Raw genomic sequence first — 21,045 nt, 5'->3', positions numbered from 1 at the left:
ATGCTTTTTGTTGAGTGAAGAATACTGTGAGTGATTGGGAGAGCCAGCGGTCTCTCGAAGAACCGACCAACTGTTACTGTTCTTCCTTTCTTCTGAATGAATACCAGTTTCTTTGCTGATATTTGAGTCGTGAGAATTCTACTGTGAGTCTGTGAATCGTGTGTAAAATTTCTGGGACATATCGATGGTATCAGAGCACGTCTTTCCTCGGCCATGGTGACAGCTAAGGAAGTGGCATCGCAGGTGGAGGGTTTCAAAGAACGCTTGATTTTTCTGCATTCTGAAGTGGATGGCTTGCATGATGAGATAACAGCTGGACTGTCGAAGATCACATCCCTGGAAGGAGGCGTTCAAGACTTGGTAAGGCGTTTTGATCTGTTGCTGCAGCAACAGTCCTTGTCAGCTCCTTTGTCTACAACTGACAATGTTCCTCCTGTATCCGCATCAAGTCGTGCGGCTGACAAAGGGAAGGGTGCAGCTTTCCCGACGTCCCCTTCAATGACAATCCCGGAACATACTTCTGATTCACTTCCTCGGAAGTTAGAGTTACCTATTTTTGATGGGGAGAATCCAGACGGCTGGCTTTTTCGTGCGGAGTGCTATTTTGAGATTAATGGCTTGCTTCCGGCGGAGCGTCTGCGCGTGCGGCCGTGGTCTGTTTAGAGGGTGATGCATTGGCGTGGTATTACTGGGAAGATGGTCGGCGACCTTTTCGTAGTTGGGCAGAATTCAAGGAGCTCCTCCTTGAACGTTTTCGATCGACTCAGGAGGGAAATTTGCAGGAGCAGCTTCTATCGTTACATCAGTCCACTACTGTTAAGGAATATCGTCGCCAATTCGAGGTGCTCTCCGCTCCCTTACGTGACCTGCCGGAATCAGTCCTTGAAGCAGCATTTGTTAATGGGTTGCACGACCCTTTCCTGAACGGTGCCATGAAGCGGGGTGACTGGTATACAACTAAAGACTTGGTACTTAAGAGATCTAATTGGATTGTCAATGAAATGAAGAAATCTGGTCTTCGAGGCCGTGGTGGAGCTGGTTTTCCATCTGGCCTGAAGTGGTCTTTCATGCCAAAAGTATCTGATGGCCGTCCTTCTCATCTTGTTGTCAATGCTGATGAGAGTGAGCCAGGAACGTGTAAGGACAGAGAAATTATGTGCCATGACCCACATAAACTACTAGAGGGTTGCCTGATTACAGGGGTTGGTATGCAGGCCACTGCTGCTTATATCTACATAAGGGGAGAGTATGTAAATGAGCGGAAAAACCTTTGAGAAGGCAAGGAGGGAAGCTTATCAAGCTGGACTTTTGGGAAAAAATGCATGTGGATCTGGATATGATTTTGATGTTCATATCCACTATGGAGCTGACGCTTGCATTTGTGGAGAAGAGACGGCGTTGTTGGGAAGCCTTGAAGGAAAACAAGGAAAACCAAGGTTGAAGCCTCCTTTTCCAGCTAATGCAGGGCTATATGGATGTCCAACAACTGTTACGAAGTTGAAACTGTGGCTGTTTCCCCCACCATTTTAAGGCGTGGTCCTGAATGGTTTGCTAGTTTTGGTAGGAAGAACAATTCTGAGACAAAGCTATTCTGTGTCTCAGGCCACGTGAATAAGCCTTGTACAGTTGAAGGGGAGATGAGTGTTCCATTGAAGGAGCTGATAGAGAGGCAATGTGGAGGAGTTAGAGGTGGATGGGATAATTCGCTTACAATGATACCAGGGGGTTCTTCTGTTCCACTGATTCCAAAGCACATATGTGATGATGTGTTGATGGATTATGATGCACTCGAGGTTGTCCAAACGGGTTTAGGGACAGCTGCTGTAATTGTGATGGACAAGTCAACTAATATTGTGGATGCAATTGCTAGGCTCTCTTACTTCTATAAGCATAAAAGTTGTGGGCAGTGCACACCATGCAGGGAGGGGACAAGATGGCTGTGGATGATCATGGAGAGACTGAAGGTTGGAAACGCGAAGCTGGAGGAAATAGACATGCTTCAAGAGGTGACAAAGCAGACACACCATCTGTGCATTGGGCGATGCTGCTGCTTGGCCTGTGCAGGGACATATCAGTGCGCGGTGTGCGCCCACCCACTATGCCTGGAGTTACTGGTTTGGAAATGCTTATTCATTGGCAGGGCCTACCTGATTTTGAAGACTCTTGGGAGCCTTTTGACTTGCTTCGAGACCAATTTTCTCATTTTAACCTTGAGGACAAGGTTAAGACTTTGGGTGGCAGGTAATGATAGGCCCCCAATTAAACCTTACGTATGCTAGGAAAAGGGAAAGGGCAGCAATCGGTTAAGGGGGGAAATAATTGAACAATTAATCACATGGGGGCAATTATAGCTGCAGGGAATAAGGAGAGTCTTGAGGCATTTATAGCTATGTCAGTTAGGAATAGGAAGAGTGTTGGGCATTTATAACTTGGCCAGCTAGGCATTTATTGAGGGAGTCAGTTATGTTGTGAGAAGAGTATAAGAAGGGGCTTTGGGGGATGGGGGAGGTATGCTTTTTGTTGAGTGAAGAATACTGAGTGATTGGGAGAGCCGGCGGTCTCTCGAAGAACCGACCAACTGTTACTGTTCTTCCTTTCTTCTGAATGAATACCAGTTTCTTTGCTGATATTTGAGTCGTGAGAATTCTGCTGTGAGTCTGTGAATCGTGTGTAAAATTTCTGGGACATATCAATTTGCTAGCTGTAATGCAAGAAACTCTGCATGGAGAGAGTCACCCAAACCCATGGAACTGGAGAACAAAGCTACAATTACCTACTAAATCTCTTAAAACCCCTCCTATACCAGCGGGGCCTGGATTACCTTGACTATTCCCATCGAAGTTCAATTTCACAAAGCCTTCCATTGGAGCTTTTGACAATTGCTTCCCAATTCCTCCAAACATTATCAAAGGAAAATTGGGAGAACAAATCCAAAGTCTTTATCCAATGGGTCACCCTGACCATTACACAATCCCTAACATCTTCTTTGCTTCTCTCTTTTTCTGAGAATATTCTAGCATTCCTCTCTTCCCAAATAGTCCACATCGAGGCTACTCTAACACATCTCCACATTATTCTTCCCCTTTTTGGGCCATATATATATATATATTGTTTTTGATCAATAACACTTTCATTAATTCATCAGTAGAAAATTTACAAGTGGAAAACAAACACACTTATCTTCCAAGAGTCACAAAGAACTTCAAGAAAGGAAAGAAGAAAATACAAAGATACAAGGACACCAACATTACAACTTAGCCCAAAACAAGGAATCCCTTTCTGCCCCTTGTTTTGCTAAACGCTAGGGAATTAGCTGATCTCTTAATCCAACATGCCTTAACTTCCATCTCCCGCACCAGCCATTTGAATTTCCTCTTCTCATTGTTATACTTCCAAATATCATTTTGTTCTTTGGTCAGCCACCCTATCACCACCTCTGAACCCCCTTCAATTATAAGTTTCTTGATGTTCAATTCCTTAGCTTTCCGGGCTCCTTCCATAACTGCACATATATTTATACATACACATATATATATATATATATATATATATGTGTGTGTGTGTGTGTGTGTGTGTGTATATAACATCATCCACAAATTGTAGGTGGGAGACTACACCCCTCCAAACTTTCCAACCCCTAATTAAACCCTCTATATCTACTCTAAAGATAAGTCTAATCAATACATCCACCACGAAGGTGAAAAGGAAAGGTGATAAGAACCCCTTGACATGGGCCTCTAGAAGTAGGTAGGAAATCCCTAACCACTCTGTTAACCAATATTGAATAATGACAAGTCATTCATCAAAAAAACAATAATGACAAGTCATGAAGTCATAAGGCACCCAAAAATCCACTTAAACCACTTTTCCACAAAAGCACATTTCCTCATCACTTCTAAGAGGAACCAATCCACAAAATCATAGGCTTTCTCCATATCAAGTTTACTCCACAAGATTGCGGCAGTTTGTGGAGGTGTTCTGGAAGGGTTTTGCGTGCAAAATCTTCAAGTGACAAAACTCAGTGACAGGAGCAAGATTGGAAAAAATCCCAAGAAGCTTGGACATATTCGCCGACGACTGCTAGAGAATGGTGTGGCTAGCATCGAAAGTCAAAACATCTCTCTGGAATAGCTCAGAGGTTGAAGAAGGTGCTGATGTGGACTGCTGGAGAACATGTGGCATCAGTTGCGTGGACCGCCCAAATGGCCAAGTTGACTCTTGGGGGAACTGAAAGGTCGTGTGAAAGTTTTAAGCAAAAGTTATTGCCATTTATGGGAGAATTTTATGTAAAGGCGGGCCATCTCGCGCCCAATGTGCAAAGGAAGGTGGAAAGTTTGAGTCAGGTTCCCACAATCCAACCCAACTGCTCAAGCCGGGTCTTGAGTTTCAAGTTGGGTCACGTGACCCTTTAAAAAAGCATGTGTGCAGTTCTTGTGCGCCTTTTGGGGACGAATCTTGTGGTCTATCATCGTCCCCAAAGGCTTGTGTTCGGTCATCGCTTCCCCAAACGAAGACGGCAATCAGAGCCCCCCCCCCCCATCTCTTTCTCCGGTTGCTAGCACATCATCTACGCAAGGGTTGAAGCTTCAATGGAGATCAGCTGCTGAAGAGAACTCCACGACACCTAAGAAGCCGAACCCTTGCTATAATAGGATCTCGCAAGGAGATTCTGAAGACGACTCAAAATGGGAGGTTTTGAGAGATGTGGAAGAAGATGATGGAGACCGGTCGTTGAGTATAGGCAGCATTAACTCAACAAAGGCCTGCAACTTCACAGATTTTGAAGCTCTTGGAACTGAACTGCTCTTTATTGAAGATGCTAGTACGGAAATTCTGGAGGTACAGGATTCGGGGGATGGTAACTCTACTATGGAAAGTGGGAGGCCTACAAGCGATTCTCAGAGAGAGAAGAAAATAGAAACAAATCAAGAGCAAAGACAGGGTAGCAGTTTTGAGGAGTTGGGTATTGCAAACCGACCATGGAACCACTTAAGGAACAGCTCCCCCCCAGCTGCACAGGTGGACACTGTACCTAAACCCGAACCATCAGGGTTTGTATCTGGATCAATCGGTGAAAACCAGATTCGGGATCAAGGAGTTTCTTCCCCCCTTCCTCTCAATCCATTTCTTTCTTTGTCCCCACTTTACTGTCAAAATTCATTTGATATTGATCTTTGTAGTAATCATCAGCCTTTGGATTTTGCAATTCCAGCTGTTGAAACTTCACCAGTGGCGGATAATGACCCATGTGCGGTAGTAAAAGAAGGTGGGGGAGGAGAAAAAGGTAAAGAGGAGGAACAATTTTTCAAATTGATTCATGTGATGGATTCTGAGAAGGATGTTGGGGTAAATGAAACTGTTGTAGGCATTCAAGAAAAGGAAAAGGAATTCTGTGGGTTAGATGAGGGAGAAGATGTCTGTAGAGAGCCACCCAAACTAAAAGGAAAGGAACAAAAAGAAGCCAAAGGGAAATTTGCCAAAAGGAAGGTCTATCTTAGAAAGGAGGCAGAAGATGACAAAATAAGAAAGAGGAGAATGAATGAGGTGGAAAGGCTAGCCTATGGTGTATCCTATGAGAAGTCTGTAAATAGGAAGAGGGAGAAGAAAAGAGGAGAATAGGAATTGGAAATAAGATCAGGTCGAGAAAACAAGTGGAATGAAGATTCTTTGTTGGAATGTAAGAGGACTAGGGAGTGCAAAGAAAAAGAGAATTATCAGGAATGCGATAAGAATAGAGAGTCCGGTAATAGTCATGCTACAGGAGACAAAGCTTTCGGATTTGGATAAAAGATGGATAAGAAGTATCTGGAGTAGCAGGGATCTAAGCTGGTCCTTTGCCCCGGCGTGGGGTGCCTCGGGTGGGATCCTTACAATTTGGAAGAATGAGGAAGTTGACTATCAGGAGGAATTGATAGGACAATACTCAGTATCAATAAAAGCCAAGAGGATGAGTGATGGAAGGGAGTGGGTGTTGACTAATGTGTATGGCCCGAATTCATATAGAGAGAGGAATACATTCTGGGAAGAGCTAGCTGCAGTCAGGGGCCTTTGGGATGGTCCGTGGTGTTTGGGTGGGGATTTCAATGTAATAAGGTATACAAATGAGAAAAACCACCCCAATCAGCCCTTAACAACTAGTATGAGACACTTCAACTCCTTGATTGAGTCCCTAGAACTAAAAGAACCTACCTTGTTACAAGCCTCTTTTACCTGGTCAAATCTTCAAGAAAATCAAGTGTGCTCAAAACTAGATAGATTCCTTTTCTCCATTGATTGAGAAGAGTTGTGGGGAACCTTAACACTGAAAGCCCTACCTAGAGTAACCTCTGATCAATGCCCCTTAAGCCTCCACCAAGAAAATCTTATTGGAGGCCCCACGCCTTTTAGGTTTCAGAATATGTGGCTAGAAGTTCCAAATGTTTTGCAAAAGGTAAAGGACTAGTGGTCAAAAGGTGGAATAAGGGCTAAAGAAAAAGTGGTGAGATTTTCCAAGAAGCTGAAAAGATTGAAGGAAAAGGTCAAGGAGTGGAACAAAGAGGAATTTGGAAAACTTGAGGTCATAGGGAGGAATTAGCCAGGAAAATAGAGGAAGTGGACCAAAAGGAGGCCCGGAAAGAGTGTGGTCCGGAGGATAGAGCTGAAAGATGGAACTTAAAAGTGCAATTGGAGGAGATCCTGAGGAAGGAAGAAATTTATTGGAGGCAAAAATCTAGGTGTAAATGGCTTCTAGAGGGGGATGGAAATACCATATTTTTCCACTCCCTAACAAACGGGAGAAGACGGAAAAACCAAATCTCCAGATAGAGGTGGAGGGAAGAGTAGGAAATTCAAAGGAGGAAATTGAAAGGTGCTTCATGGATCATTTCAAGTCAACCCTTGTGATGAAGGAAGATTTGGCCCGACCTCTTGACCACTCAACACGTGGCAGAGGCAACAACTCGGCACGGCGGTACGCTCAAGGCACGAGCTTCGAGAGGAGGAACCAACGGTCCGAGCTCCCCAAAAGGAGCCCGAACTCTCCCTTTGACCCCGAGCCTTACGATGAGCGCAAAGGGCAACAACCCGAACTGGCCCGCCCCAGGGCAGTTCGGGCCACACCTCTATCCGAACTCAAGACTTCACCTCGCACACCACTCCAGCACTTCGGCTCCAGGACGCCGAACTGAACAACCGTACCTGACCTGACACCAAAGGAGTCCGTATCTTGAGGCGGCGCACCTGACTGACTTAGGATCTAACACTTGACAGTCGTACTTCAACGGCCACCGCCACCTCCAGTCACAGAGACGGCTCCGACAAAGAGAGTAGTGGCGGTTATCTGCCCCAGCAGAGGTGATGACACCCGAACTGGCAGAAGTGCAGAGGTAATGATACCCAACCTAACAGGAGCTTGGGAGTGAGTGCGCGAAGTGGTTATAAAAGGCTCTCTTCCCCCCCAAGAATGAGGTATGTGATAACTTTGCGCCATCTGGTTTTTTATCTTGCCTTTGAGGAAATACTAACTTGAGCTTTGGAGCACTCTCACCAGGTTCTTCCCCGGAGATTACTGGCTTTCTTCTCCGTTTCAGGCACCTTTTGCTCCAGCCAGAGGCAAGATCGTTGATAGCTAGGACCGGCCAGATTGCGCTCCATCAATTGGCGTCGTCTATGGGAAACGCTTCTAAAAGCCTCCCTCTAAAACTCTCATAACCCCTTTTTCTCCAAGAAACCCCAACACTCATGGCTTCTTCCAGCAATTCCGGACGTAGCACGGAGATGAACGCCACCGGGGAACAACTTCAAGTCCCCGTGGTGTGCATCGGATAGTTCACCATCCCCCTTCCGGTGGATGGGATCCCCAGCCTGAATGTGCCACAAACAGTGGCGCCCGTGAACCTTCCCGCCATGAACGTCCCCCTTCCTCTCCCTTTCGAGACAACCTTTACCGAACCAACTGTTGTCCCCCTGGCGACTAGCCAAAACCAGTTTGATGACTTGATGCAGTGCATGCGGGCAATGCAAGCCCAAATGCAACAGCTCCAGCAGCATCAGCTCCAGCAACACCAAGTACTGCACCACATCTCTCAGTATCACTATCAGCAGCAGTTCCCCCAACTGCCTCTGAACCAACCACAGCTTCCCCCCCTCGACACCCCGCTCCAAAGCCGGTTAAGCCCTCCCCTCAGGGTGGACGCAATCACCGAGGAGAAGCCTCCCAACTTCAGAACCCCCCCAAGAGCCAGGCCTCATCCCCGGGCCGGGGGGAAAGAAAAATCACCCCCGCCTCGCAGCTCGCCGGCGGGTCGGGAACCTCGCCCGCCAAGTCAGCACCTCGGCACTCCAAGTCTGAGCTCCCGCCCACAGAGAACCAATTCAGCGTCCTAGCGGCGGACTACCAACAGTTCGGGCCCATCGAGCTCAACAACACAGAGGCCAGCAGCGCCAGTACCAGGCCCACCCAGCAACGAAGACGTCGGCGAAGTCGCCGAACTGCCACCCGTGTCCTGCCCGAGCTCCGAGGTAAAGAAGAGACAAGCTCGGACGAGGTAAAATCTGCCCCTATTCTCTCTCTCCCTTCCCCCCTCTCATCAGAACTCCTTGCAGTCCCCATGCCCAGAGATTTCAAACTCCCCCCTTTAGACAAGTATGATGGGTCCTTCGACCCCAACGACCACGTCGATGCCTTCCAGTCCCAAATGCACCTGGCAAGGGCCAGTGAATCATGCATGTGCGTGGCCTTCACTACCACCTTCAGAGGGGTGGCCCGCACCTAGTACAGGAACCTGGCCCCCGGATCAATAAGAAGCTGGACCCAGTTCGTGCAGGTCTTCACCGCGCACTTCGTTACCAGCAAGCGATGCCCCAGAACCGAGGAGAGCATCTTCGGAGTAGTCCAGATGGAAGGAGAGTCCATCCGGGGCTACATCAAGCGGTTCAATGATGCGTGCTTGCAGATACCGCAACTAGACCCCGCGGTGCAGCTCGCGGCAGCCAAGAGAGGAGTGACACACAAGGAATTCAAGTGGCACATGGTAGTTAGCCAGCCCGCGACCGTAGCTGAATTCCTCAAGCTCGCGGATAAATTCATGAGAACAGAGGAGATCAACCAAAAGACCGGAAGCGGGATCGAGAAAAGGAAGCGGGAAGGCGAGCCCTCCAACCCAGATGACAAAAGAAGGAAAGATCCAGCCCGGGAAACGAAGCCGAGCCAGCCGTTCCGAGCTCTCTTAGCAGCTCGGACGGACTACACACCCTTAAACGCGAAGCGGGCTGAGATCTTGATGACGATCAAAGACGCCCCGTATGTAAAATGGCCACCTCGCCTAAAAGGGAACCCAAACGAGAGGAACAAAAACTTGTACTGCAGTTTCCATAGAGACCACGGTCATAGTACCGAACATTGTAATAATCTCCGGGACGAGATAGAGGGACTCATCCGTTGCGGGTACTTGAGAAATTTTGTACAGCATAATAATAATAACAATAATAATAAGACAGGTCGGCAAGGGGAGCACGGTAAGGATGCCCCCGAGTCCAGCAGCAGGCCGGCTGAACCGTCGCAAAGACAGCCTCCGGAAGAGAGGCCATTTCGGGGAACCATCCACGTAATAGTGGGAGGTTCGGTGGTAGCGGGTTGTACTTCGGTAGCGGCCTGGACGTCAATTCGCGAAGCTGCCCGAGAAGAACAGAACCCTCCGAAGAGGCCAAAGTCAGAGGAACCAATGGGCTTCAGCGCTTGTCATAAAAGACACGAGGGGTCCACTACCCCCACAATGATGCGCTTGTCATAAAACTAAGGATCAGCGACTTCGAAGTCAGGCGCGTACTTGTTGATTCAGGCAGCTCGGCGGACATTCTCTTCAAGTCGGCGTTTGACCAACTTCAGTTGCAGAGAAGCGAGTTGAAGCCCGCAAACACTCCTCTGGTGGGCTTCAGCGCAGAGGAAGTCAGGCCCCTCGGGAAAATAACAGTACCTGTGGAAGTTGGCACATGGCCCTGTGCGGTCAGACTCAACCACGATTTCCTGGTGATCGCGACCCCCTCCCCATACAATGCCATAATAGGGCGGCCAATCACTCGTGTCCTACGAGCAGTGGTCTCCACCTACTACTTGGCAATGAAGTTTCCTACAGACTTCGGTGTGGGGGTAGCGCGGGGCGACCAGCTTGAGTCCCGCAAGTGCTATGTTGCCGCCCTGAAGGTAAAAACCAAGGTGGCCGACGACCTCAAACTGAAGCGGCCTACGGAGCAAGGCGAAGAACGAGCTTCGCCCACAGAAGAAACAGTCGCAATCCCAACTTCAGCTGCGGACCCGACTCGGACACTATAGATCGGTGCTTCCGTCCAAGAACCTCTACGAACTGAACTAGTGAGTTTCTTACTTCAAAATTTAGATATTTTTGCATGGTCCGCGACCAATATGCCCGATATTGACCCCAGCCTTATAACTCACAAACTTAATACTGACCCTGTAGTCAGACCCATTAGACAGAAGAAACGCAACTTAGCCCCAGCCGTCCAAGAACCTCTACGAACCGAACTAGTGAGTTTCTTACTTCAAAATTTAGATATTTTTGCATGGTCCGCGGCCGATATGCCCGATATTGATCCCAACCTTATAACTCACAAACTTAATACTGACCCTGTAGTCAGACCCATTAGACAGAAGAAACGCAACTTAGCCCCAGAGCGCTGGAGGGCGGTCGACGAGGAGGTTGAGAAGCTCCTCGCATCAGACTTCATAAGGGAAGTTCATTACTTGAGCTGGGTAGCCAACCCAGTACTGGTAAAAAAAGCAAACGGCAAGTGGCGCATGTGCATCGACTACACCGACTTGAACCGAGCTTGCCCTAAAGATTGCTTCCCCCTCCCCAAAATTGACCGCCTAGTGGACGCGACCTCGGGACATGAGTTGCTAAGCTTCTTGGACGCCTACTCGGGCTACAACCAAATCAGGATGGACCAATCCGATGAGGAAAAAACCACCTTCGTAACCGAGTTCGGCCTGTACTGTTACAAGGTCATGCCCTTCGGACTGAAGAATGCTGAGGCGACCTTCTAAAGACTTGTGAATAAGCTGTTTCAGCCCTTAATTGGCACGAAGATAGAATGTTATGTAGACGACATGGTCGTCAAGACACAGTTTTCGCAGGAATTAATACAAGACTTAGATTTTGTCTTCCAAATTCTACATCAGTTTAGCATGAAACTGAACCCAAACAAGTGTGTCTTCGGAGTCACCTCGGGTAAGTTCCTAGGGTACATCGTCAACCTGCGCAGTATTGAGGCCAACCCGGACAAGATAAAGGCCATCCTAGATATGAGACCATCCCGAAAAGTAAAAGAGGTTCAAAGGCTAAATGGCCGCATAGCCGTTCTGAGCCGCTTCATGTCCAAGTCGGCAGACCGCTGCCTGCCTTTCTTTAAAGCAATTAAAGGCAAAGGGTTCGAATAGACCCGAGACTGCCAGCTCGCGTTCGACGAGCTAAAGAACTACCGCTAGTGTGCCGGTCCTAACCAGGCCCGAGGAGGGCGAGGTCTTAGAACTGTATCTCTCGGCAAGCAACGAGGTGGTCAGTTCGGTACTAATAAAAGAAGTAGATCGGGTCCAACAACCCATCTATTATGTTAGTAAAATTCTGCAGGGAGCAGAGACGAGATACCTGCAGATAGAAAAGTTGGCATACGCACTGATAATTGCAGCTCGGAAACTCCGCCCATATTTCCAGGCTCACACTGTCATCATCTTGACTGACAAACCTCTGAGGCAAGTCTTACTCAAGCCCGAGGTTTCCGGTCGGCTGACAAAGTGGGTCATCGAGCTCAACGAGTACGACCTCCAGTATAAGCCACGAACTGCTATTAAGGCCCAAGCCTTAGCAGATTTTATCGCCGAGTGCACATTCAGCCTCGAAGTCCCTAGGCTGGTTGAGCCCGAGATCCCCAGTTTGGGTGAGCCCAGAGCTCCCAGGCCAATAGAGTCCGAACCCCGTGAGGTAGCAGCCAGGGTGGCATCTCTCCTAGTTAGGCCAAACGCGAACTGGGATGAGGAGCCCTGGATCCTTCACGTAGATGGCTCCTCGAACCAACAGGGCAGCGGGGCTGGAATAGTCCTGCGCGGCCCGGGTGGCACGAAATTGGAATACGCGCTACGCTTTGAGTTCGCGGCATCCAACAACGAGGCGGAGTATGAGGCATTGATAGCCAGACTGGCCCTAGCGCAAAAGGTAAGAGCGAAACACATAGTTATCTGCAGCGATTCCCAGCTTGTGGTCAACCAGGTTACGGGCGAATATGAATCACGCAAGCTAACTATGATCGCCTACTTGGCAAAGGTAAAGGAGGCTCTACTCAACTTCCAGTCACACTTCATCAAGCAAATCCCGAGGTCAGAGAACACCGAGGCCGACGCCCTGTCCTGGTTAGCCAGCATCAATCACAACGCCATGAGAACCGTGTACATAGAGGACTTACCTCGGCCTAGCATTCTCGGTGGGGCAGAGGAGGTCGCTCCCGTCCTTGAAGCAGAGCTGAGCTGGATCGACCCACTCGCGAGCTTCTTGCTAGATGGGACCCTCCCTGCGGACCGCAATGCAGCCAGAAGGGTGCAGCGCCAGGCAGCCAAATATGTCATAATAGACGAACGGCTGTACCGACGGTCCTACACGCTCCCCTACCTGCGTTGCTTGCGACCTACCGAAGCCGAGCTCGTACTCCATGACACTCATGAAGGTCTGTGCGACGGACACTTGGGGGGCAGGGCCCTCGCCCAAAAGGCACTTCGACAAGGGTACTACTGGCCAACGATGAAGGCAGAGGCCGTCGAGCTCGTCAGAAAATGCGACAAGTGTCAGAAGCATGCCAATATCCACCATCAGCTCGCCGCCGACCTCAAGTATCTCACCAGTCAATGGCCCTTTGAGCAATGGGGCATCGACCTCCTGGGGCCATTCCCGCCAGCAACAGGTGGGAGGAAGTTCCTAGTGGTGGCGGTAGATTACTTCACAAAGTGGGTAGAAGTTAAACCTCTCGCAATAGTATGTCGCTTCGGGTTACCTCGGATACTGATCTCCGACAATGGCAAGCAGTTCGAGGACATCAAGTTTCAGGAGTGGTGCCAAGATATGGGGATCGGCAGAACTTCACATCGGTCGCGCACCCGCAGGCAAACGGTCAAACAGAAGTGATGAATAGAGCTATCCTCCGCGGACTAAAAGCTCGACTAGACCGAGCTAAAGGGTTGTGGACAGACGAGCTACCAAGTGTTCTATGGGCTCACCGAACTACGGAAAAAACCGCCACGGGAGAGACCCCCTTTAACCTCACCTACGGCACTTAAGCGGTAATCCCGGCGGAGATCGAAGTACCTACACTGCGACTAGAAGCATATGACGATCAGACAAACGGAGACGAGCTACGTACCAACCTCGACCTACTGGACGAGGTAAGAGACCTCGCGTACATCCGGACCGCAGCTTACCAACAAAGAGTAGCTCGGTACTACAATGCCTGAGTAAAAAAGCGGAACTTCCACGTCGGCAACCTGGTTCTCCGTAAGATCATGGCACCCGAGCCCGGCGTGGGCAAACTTGGACCAATTTGGAAGGGCCCTACCGAGTAAAGAGAGCGCTCGAGGGAGCATACGAGCTCGAAACATTAGAGGGCAAACAAGTACCCTGAGCGTGGAACATCATTAACTTAAGACAATACTACCTATAAATTACCAAGCAAAGTGGACTAGGAGTCGCCATCAGAGCCTGAGGGTTAGAATGGCGAGCTAACAAGGACCTCAGCACCATAAGACATTGTCATCCCTTTGGCATGGGCATGCAAAAGCAAAATGCTAACACCAAGCTGACAGGCAAAGTGAAAACAGCAAACTGATAAGGACCTCGGCATCTCATCATCAGAGGCATATGGTCAGTTCGACAACATAGTCAGTTCGAAAAGAAGATCATTGCTAAAGTCATGGATGGTAGGTTGAAGACTGTCTTGCCCTATGTTATCTCTTAGAACCAAGGAGCTTTTGTAGAAGGGAGACAAATTGTGGATCAAATCTTAGTGGCAAATGAATGTGTGGCAGCTAAGAAAAAACAAGGTGGCAAAGGTTTGATTTGTAAATTGGACCTAGAAAAAGCTTATGATATGGTGATTGGTCCTTCCTATTGAATCTCATGGAAAAGATGGGGTTAGGTGAAAGAAGGAGGATGTGGATTAAAGGATGTATTAGCTTGGCACATTTTTCTATTCTGATGAATGGGGTAGCAAAGGATTTCTTCCAGGCTAAAAGAGGACTCAGAAAGGGTGATCCCTTATCCCCGTTCTTATTCACTTTTGTGGCCGAGGTCTTGAGTAGACAAATCACCAAGGCTAACCAAGATAACTAGTTTAAAGGTTGGAGGATGGGTAGATCAAAAGTGGTGGTGTCTCACTTGCAATTTGCTGATGAAATAATCATTTTCTGTGAAAGCTATGATGAATCCAGTTTAAGGAATCCAAAAAGATTGGTGGATGAGTTTCAACAAGCCTCTAAACTGAAATTGATTTGGGGAAAAATCTGTGTAGCTAGAATCAACATTGTGGAGGGGGACATCCAAGCCATGGCAAATTTGCTAGGCTGTGAAGTGATAAGTTGGCCTCTAGAATACTTAGGTATGCCCTTGGAGGGGGGGGATCCGAAAGCTGAAAGCTTCTGGAAACAAAAAGTTATAGAGGTTCACAAAGAAGTTCGCAATGTGGAAGAGAAATTATATTTTCTTGGGGGGAACAATCACCTTGATAAAATCTACCATAGCAAACCTACCCACTTATTTCCTCTCCACCTTTAAGATCCCAGAAAATAGCTAGGAAGTTAGAGAAGATTATGAGGGATTTTTTGTGGGAACTTGGCAATGAAAAGAATGATCATTTAGTGAAGTGGGAGCAAGTTTGCTACCCTAAGGAGCAGTGTGGCCTAGGTATAGGGAACATATTAAAGAAAAATAAGGCCCTTCTAGGGAAATGGTTGTGGAGATTCCCTTGTGATTCATGGTGAAGAAGGTAACGGCTGGGATGCAAAACTAGCTTCCAATGCAGCTCCAAATTCTCCCTGGAAGGCAATCTTTGAGGTATTACCAACCTTTCTTCAATTTATCAGGTTTGATGTTGGTTGTGGCAATAAAGTTTTATTCTGGGAAGACCTTTGGGTTGGGGATGTGCCTCTTATGGTTAAATTCCCGGACCTCTACTCCTTATGAAACAATAAAAACAAACCTGTTGCTAGGTTTGGTTTGCTTTCAGATTTGGGTATCTCTTGGGGTTTTGGATTCAGAAGAGGGTTGAGGGAAAATGAATGTGAGCCTCTAATGCTTTTGATCTCAACACTTGAGAGGGTCTACTTGGACCAATCTATAGTTGATAGTAGAGTTTGGTCCCCAACTTCTTATGGTTTATTTTCCTGTGCATCTTTCTTTGGTTTGCTCATTTACACTAATCCTATGAGGGTGAACTTCCCAGTGAGAGAAATCTGGTGTAAACCAATCCCTCCAAAAGTACAAGCTTTCTGTTGGGAAGTATTCCTAGGGAAGGTAAACACTTGTGATGTGCTACAGAAAAGGAGGCCAAACAAGTAACTCTCTCCTCATGTATGTATCCTTTGTATGGATTGTGGTCAAACCCTAACCCACTTACTTTTGTCCTGCTCTTTTGTTTCTGGTATTTGGAATGTTGTCTATTCTCTCTTTGGATGCAGATGGGCTCCCTCACAGGATGTGGTAAGTCTTTTCAGCCCCTCCCTCCTGAGACAACAAAAGAAAAGGGGAAAGTGCTTATGGAAGGCAGCAAGATCAGCTACAGTATGGACTATATGGGAGGAAAGAAACCTAAGAATTTTTTCTAAAAAAAGTAAATCAAAGGAGGAAGTTATTGAAGACATAAAAATCAGAACTGCACATTGGGTGAAGACCATGGAGCTATTCAAAAATTACTCCACGAATGAGATTCTAAGAAGGTGGGCTGAAGTAGCACAAACAGATGCACCCAAAGTAATTGTGAGTGTGGAATAGAAGCCACCAGCACTGAACAAACTAAAACTAAACTTTGATGGGAGTTCTTTTGGCAACCCAGGAAGGGCAAGCATAGGGGGTGTGTTTAAAAATCATCTGGGTGTGGAGGTGGCACTCTTCTCAGGACCAATAGGTATTGGTGACACAATACAGGTTGAATCTCTAGCCCTGCTTCTTGGGCTAAAAACATCACATCAGTACCTTGGAAGCTCAAATTTATCTTCAGAGAAATTGACATACTTGCAAGGAGGATCAACTCTCAATTTGGTTGGGTCAAAACGGAATGCAAATGGGATGGCGAATACCCTAGCAAAACAAGGGGCAAATAGATCTTCATTGTACTGGGCAGAATTGTAGCTGATTGCAAGTGAAGTGGTTGCACATTAGATTAATGCTTCTCTGCAACCTTTAACTATTGTAACTGATTTTCTATGTTATTAATTAAAAAATTTCTTGCTGATCAAAAAAAAAAGGGTAAAACCTTTTTCTTATCCTCCGCACATTCATTTGCAATTAAGATTTCATCCACAATTCACCTATCTTTGATGAAAGCTCCATGAAAGAGGGAAGTGATTGAGGGGATCACCTATATTATCCTTAGAGAGAGCACCTTGGCAATAATCTTATAAATATATATAGGTTATCAAGCAAATTGGCCTCAACTTTCTAGGGTGTACTACCATAGGAGATTTTGGTTTTAGAGCTAAGAAGGTGGTGTTAAGACCAGGGTTTATTTTACTTCTCTCATAAAATTCATCAAAAAACTCAATAAGATCCTTTTCGCCACTTTCAAACAATCTTGATAAAATGTCATTATGAAACCATCCAAACCAAGAGCCTTTAATCTATCCATTGAGAAAACAAAACTTTTTTATATCTTCCAATTCATAATTTCTTTCTAACATCTCCTGTGAATTTGTGTCCAAAGTAGGCCAACCTACTCCTTTTTTTATCAATAAAGAAGAATTTTATTGAACTTCAAATAGAAGGAATTACAGATTTACATCAAGGTGAAAAGTTCTCCACCAAAAGAAACTATAGATTTTTGCCCAAAAAAAAAAATGTTGTCTTGTAGTCCGTTGTTTAGCCAATGTGTCTGCCATCCCATTTGTTGTTCTTCTTACCCATCTAAAAGTAACATCATCCCCCTTGCTAAGGATTCTATTTCACAGACTGTATGCCTGTAAGCCCATGGGATTTGGGTGTTATTCCTTGTCCATGAGATAACCACTTGTGAATCCCCTTTCACTTCCAAGTTAAGAAACCCAAATTGCTTAGCAAATTTTAGACCTTGAAGAAGACTAGACAACTCTGTTGTCACTGCCTCACCATTGGCTACAGGTTATGAATATAAGGCAAGCCAAGGTTCAAAGTATCGATACGTATCGGTCCATACCTCTGTAGGGGTGTATCAGGGTTTTGACCGATTCAGGGGGTGGATGGACCTTAAACCGGCCCCTCTGAACCGGATTTGAAAAGAAAAAAAACTACCGATACTGTCTACGCCTCTACCGGCATATCAAGCGTATCGATATTTTGAACCTTGAGGCAAGCACCTTCCCTTTTGAGTCTCGAAATACCCCTCCCATCCCAGCTATAGCCTGATTGCCTATGTAGCTTCCATCAAAGTTGAGTTTTACACAGTTGGCTGCTGCTTGCCTCCATTCCATCATTGCTCTTTCCTTGTTTTGGGCTGACATAGCCACTTCTACTTTCTCAGAATATCATTTACAGAGAAAGATTTAAAGTCCTCCATTGACTTCGCCCAATGTGCTACCTTTGTTTATAATGTTTCCAGAACTTCCAATTCTGTCATACTCTTTTATTGAATACCCTTCCATTTCTTTCTTCCCAAACAGTCCAAATCAATGCAGCTCTCGCAGCTTTCCACATCAGCCTTCCTCTAAACCTTGATTGTTTAAAGAATGTTGGATCAAAGAGCCCTACCACATCCTGAGGAGGAGACCACCTGCACCCAAAGAGAGAACATGGATGCTCCCAAATACAAAGCACAAAAGAACAGGATAAGAAAATATGGGAAATAAAAGGCATGTGTTGTCAATCTAGTCCTTTCATCTCCAAGCATTTGATATCTAGCCTCATAGATTGATTTAAAATGTCCGACCAATATATTTGTAATCCCCACTTGGTTTGTGACTTCCTCTCTATCGTTCATGAATTTAGATATAAAGTTGTTTTTCCTTCTTCCATTTGCCACCGCATGAAAAATTTTGGTATTTCCATCCCCATCTTTTATCCATTTGTACCGTAATTTCTATCTCCAACGAATCACCCTTCTCAACAATGTATTCTCCAATACCTTTTTTTCAAATTCTACCTTTGCTCTCTCTTCTTCACTTAAATGATCAATTGTTTCCTTACTATCCAATTGTTCAATCTATCTAGCAACGCTTTCTTTTTTCTCCTCTACCCTTCCAAAATGACCTCTATTCCAAAAAATAGGAGGGGAAAAATCATGTGAAAGTGTACTAGAGCAGCTAATCACTGGTGAACTTGATAGGTAAGGAATGCTATAATCTCCAATGATTACAAAAAAGGACAACAGAGGATCTGATTGAAAATGTCTTGATAAAAGTAGCAAATTAGGTGAAGAACTTGGAGATTTTTTATCCTTTATCCAAAGATGATATCATTAAAGCCAGGTAAAATTTTAAAATGTGGTAAATTCCTAAAGTTTCAGATTAAAAGTGACTAGAGAATGGTTCCATCCATTTTGAACCAAGTGAAACTCAATTTTGAAGTCTGTAGTCTTGGACATCCAGGTCTGTTGGCAACATGAGTCTTACGGAACAATACTTCATTATCCTCTATTCAGGTAAAATAGAAGGAGACTCTACACAGGTAGAGACACAAGGTTTCAATACATGAAAGAGCTTGGGACTACACAATATTGTGGTAAAAAGGTGATTCTAGAATGATGGTGGGATGGCTCAAGAAGGATTCACAAGGCACATGGCAGCATCAGCAAGCTGTGAGACCAGCTTAACAACTTGCTAGAGAAATAGAAGTGACATGGGTGTGAATGTGACACATACAGCAAAAAATGGTATGGCAAATTCCCTAGCTAAACAAGGGGTTAATAGTGAACAACTGTATTTGGGGTTTATAAATTAGATGATTTTTTTTTCAGAATTTTGGGATTAAGCATCTGCAGCTAGTCTAATATTCAGAAATCAGAATTTTAACACCTTGTCAATACCATTCTTTTATTCATGATCAATAAAAATTCTTGACAGCTACCAATCAAAAAAAAGTAGATGTGGTTTTAGCAATATGGATACCATTTTCTCATTGTTGGAAACCCCAACAGTACCTCTGGCTTGATTATCAACAACAGTCCTACTAGGAGCTCACATACCTCACTGCTCCATATACAGCTCAGTCTAGGTACCTAGATTTTGTCCCAGTTCTCAAAATACAGTAATAAATTCCAACATCAGGTCCTGCAAATGGGAAGGGTTCCTTTCAAGGGATGCACCTAATAACCTGATTTTACATGATTCATAAGGTTATCATGTTAACTTGATTATATTCAAGTGTCTTACTTTTTTGGGTTCACATGCCTTGTTGCTCCATTTCCCACTCAGTTTATGCACCTAGAACAAATTGAAAATTTTTCCTGAAGACTCAAAATACAGAAACAAGTTCCAACTTTTGGTGCCACAAATGGCAATGCTTCCTTTTTAAGGCCGCACCTAATGGTCTAACTGATGTTGATAAGTCTCATGGTATTCCTGAGTCACTTCACTTCCAGAATAGAAGCATAGCACTGGAATGGGTAATTGAAGTGCCTAACCAACACAGTTCTAATAGCAGGCCATATTAACTGGGCTGGAACAAGTAAAACCAAACTGATGTTTAAGATTACAACATGGGCAATGGGGTAGGCACATAGGAATGAATTTCTGCCAGGCAATATATTACTTTCATATCCTATATTTTTGTAGAAATAGTTATATTTATGATTTTATAGTGTATAACTATGAATAGGATCCTTAAGGGCCATTGCTTGGTGTAATGGTAAAATCTCAGGCTAACAAACATGACAACACAGATTCATGTCTGAAAGTGTCCACTTCATGCAAAGAAAAAAAAAGGCCAAATGTTAGGTCGGTATCTAGTCTACCACTCCCAATACCCCAGATGGGTAGGAGCCTAGGACCAATATTGGGCAATGGCCTCTTTTATAAATAGAGATTCCTCATTCCTGATTGGATCAAGTAGGGAGTTTACCTAAATGACCCCACTATTTCTGCCCTGTGATTGGTGAATTTATACTGTCCATCAGATAGGATACCCACTGGATTTTCCATGCATTCAATCCCAGATCTATATCAGCCAAAGACCTGACCTTGTATTGGAGTTTTGCACAATCAATAAAAGTCATCGATTATACAAGACTTGTCTACAAAAGGTTCTATTTTGAATATGTGGCAATGTCTTTGAACTGAAACTTTTTCCTGGGAAAAAAATGAGGGAAGAGTTATACAGAGACTCATTTTGAGCTCCAAATAGGTTCCAACCTGGGAGATTCTTAGGTCTTCAGAGGAGCTCAATTAATGACTGACTATCCAACCTGTTCCAAATATATATGCACACACACTTATATAATGTGACATTTTCTAGGTTACCATGATAGTGAATTTTGTGCAACAGTCGTCATAATTTTTTTAATCAAATTTAGTCAAATGTCTAAACTTGAAAAGGGAAAAATAAAAAATTAGGGTTCATAGACACTGATTAATCACCTAAGAAAACCAGGCAAGTGCCTAAGATGACAAGCCAAATGCACCACCTTACCTGGTCTAGGCATTTTAACAGAGATATGTTAAATGCAAGTTCATCCTTTATGCAAGTTCGTCCTCTCAAATACATTAGCTATAAGCAACATCCAATATATTTCGTAAACCAGAAGGTCCTATTTGGCAATCACTGATGCGCCCACTTGCACAATTGAGCGAAACACATCTAAGTGAACAATAGTCAAAAATAAAGACAAGGA

At 45.4% G+C, this 21,045-nt stretch overlaps 1 pseudogene; it reads left to right on the top strand.

Moving 5' to 3' along the window:
- The first annotated feature begins 213 nt into the window (after window positions 1–213).
- LOC104593276 (NADH dehydrogenase [ubiquinone] flavoprotein 1, mitochondrial pseudogene) lies at window positions 214–2,290 on the top strand (annotated as a pseudogene).
- The last annotated feature ends 18,755 nt before the right edge of the window (window positions 2,291–21,045 follow it).

This window comes from Nelumbo nucifera, chromosome 3 (assembly GCF_055504915.1).
Source record: "Nelumbo nucifera cultivar China Antique chromosome 3, China Antique-T2T, whole genome shotgun sequence".
In the NCBI taxonomy this organism is placed as follows: domain Eukaryota; kingdom Viridiplantae; phylum Streptophyta; class Magnoliopsida; order Proteales; family Nelumbonaceae; genus Nelumbo; species Nelumbo nucifera.
Note: the sequence above shows the minus strand (reverse complement) of the source record. Positions and strands in the feature narration are given on the sequence as shown.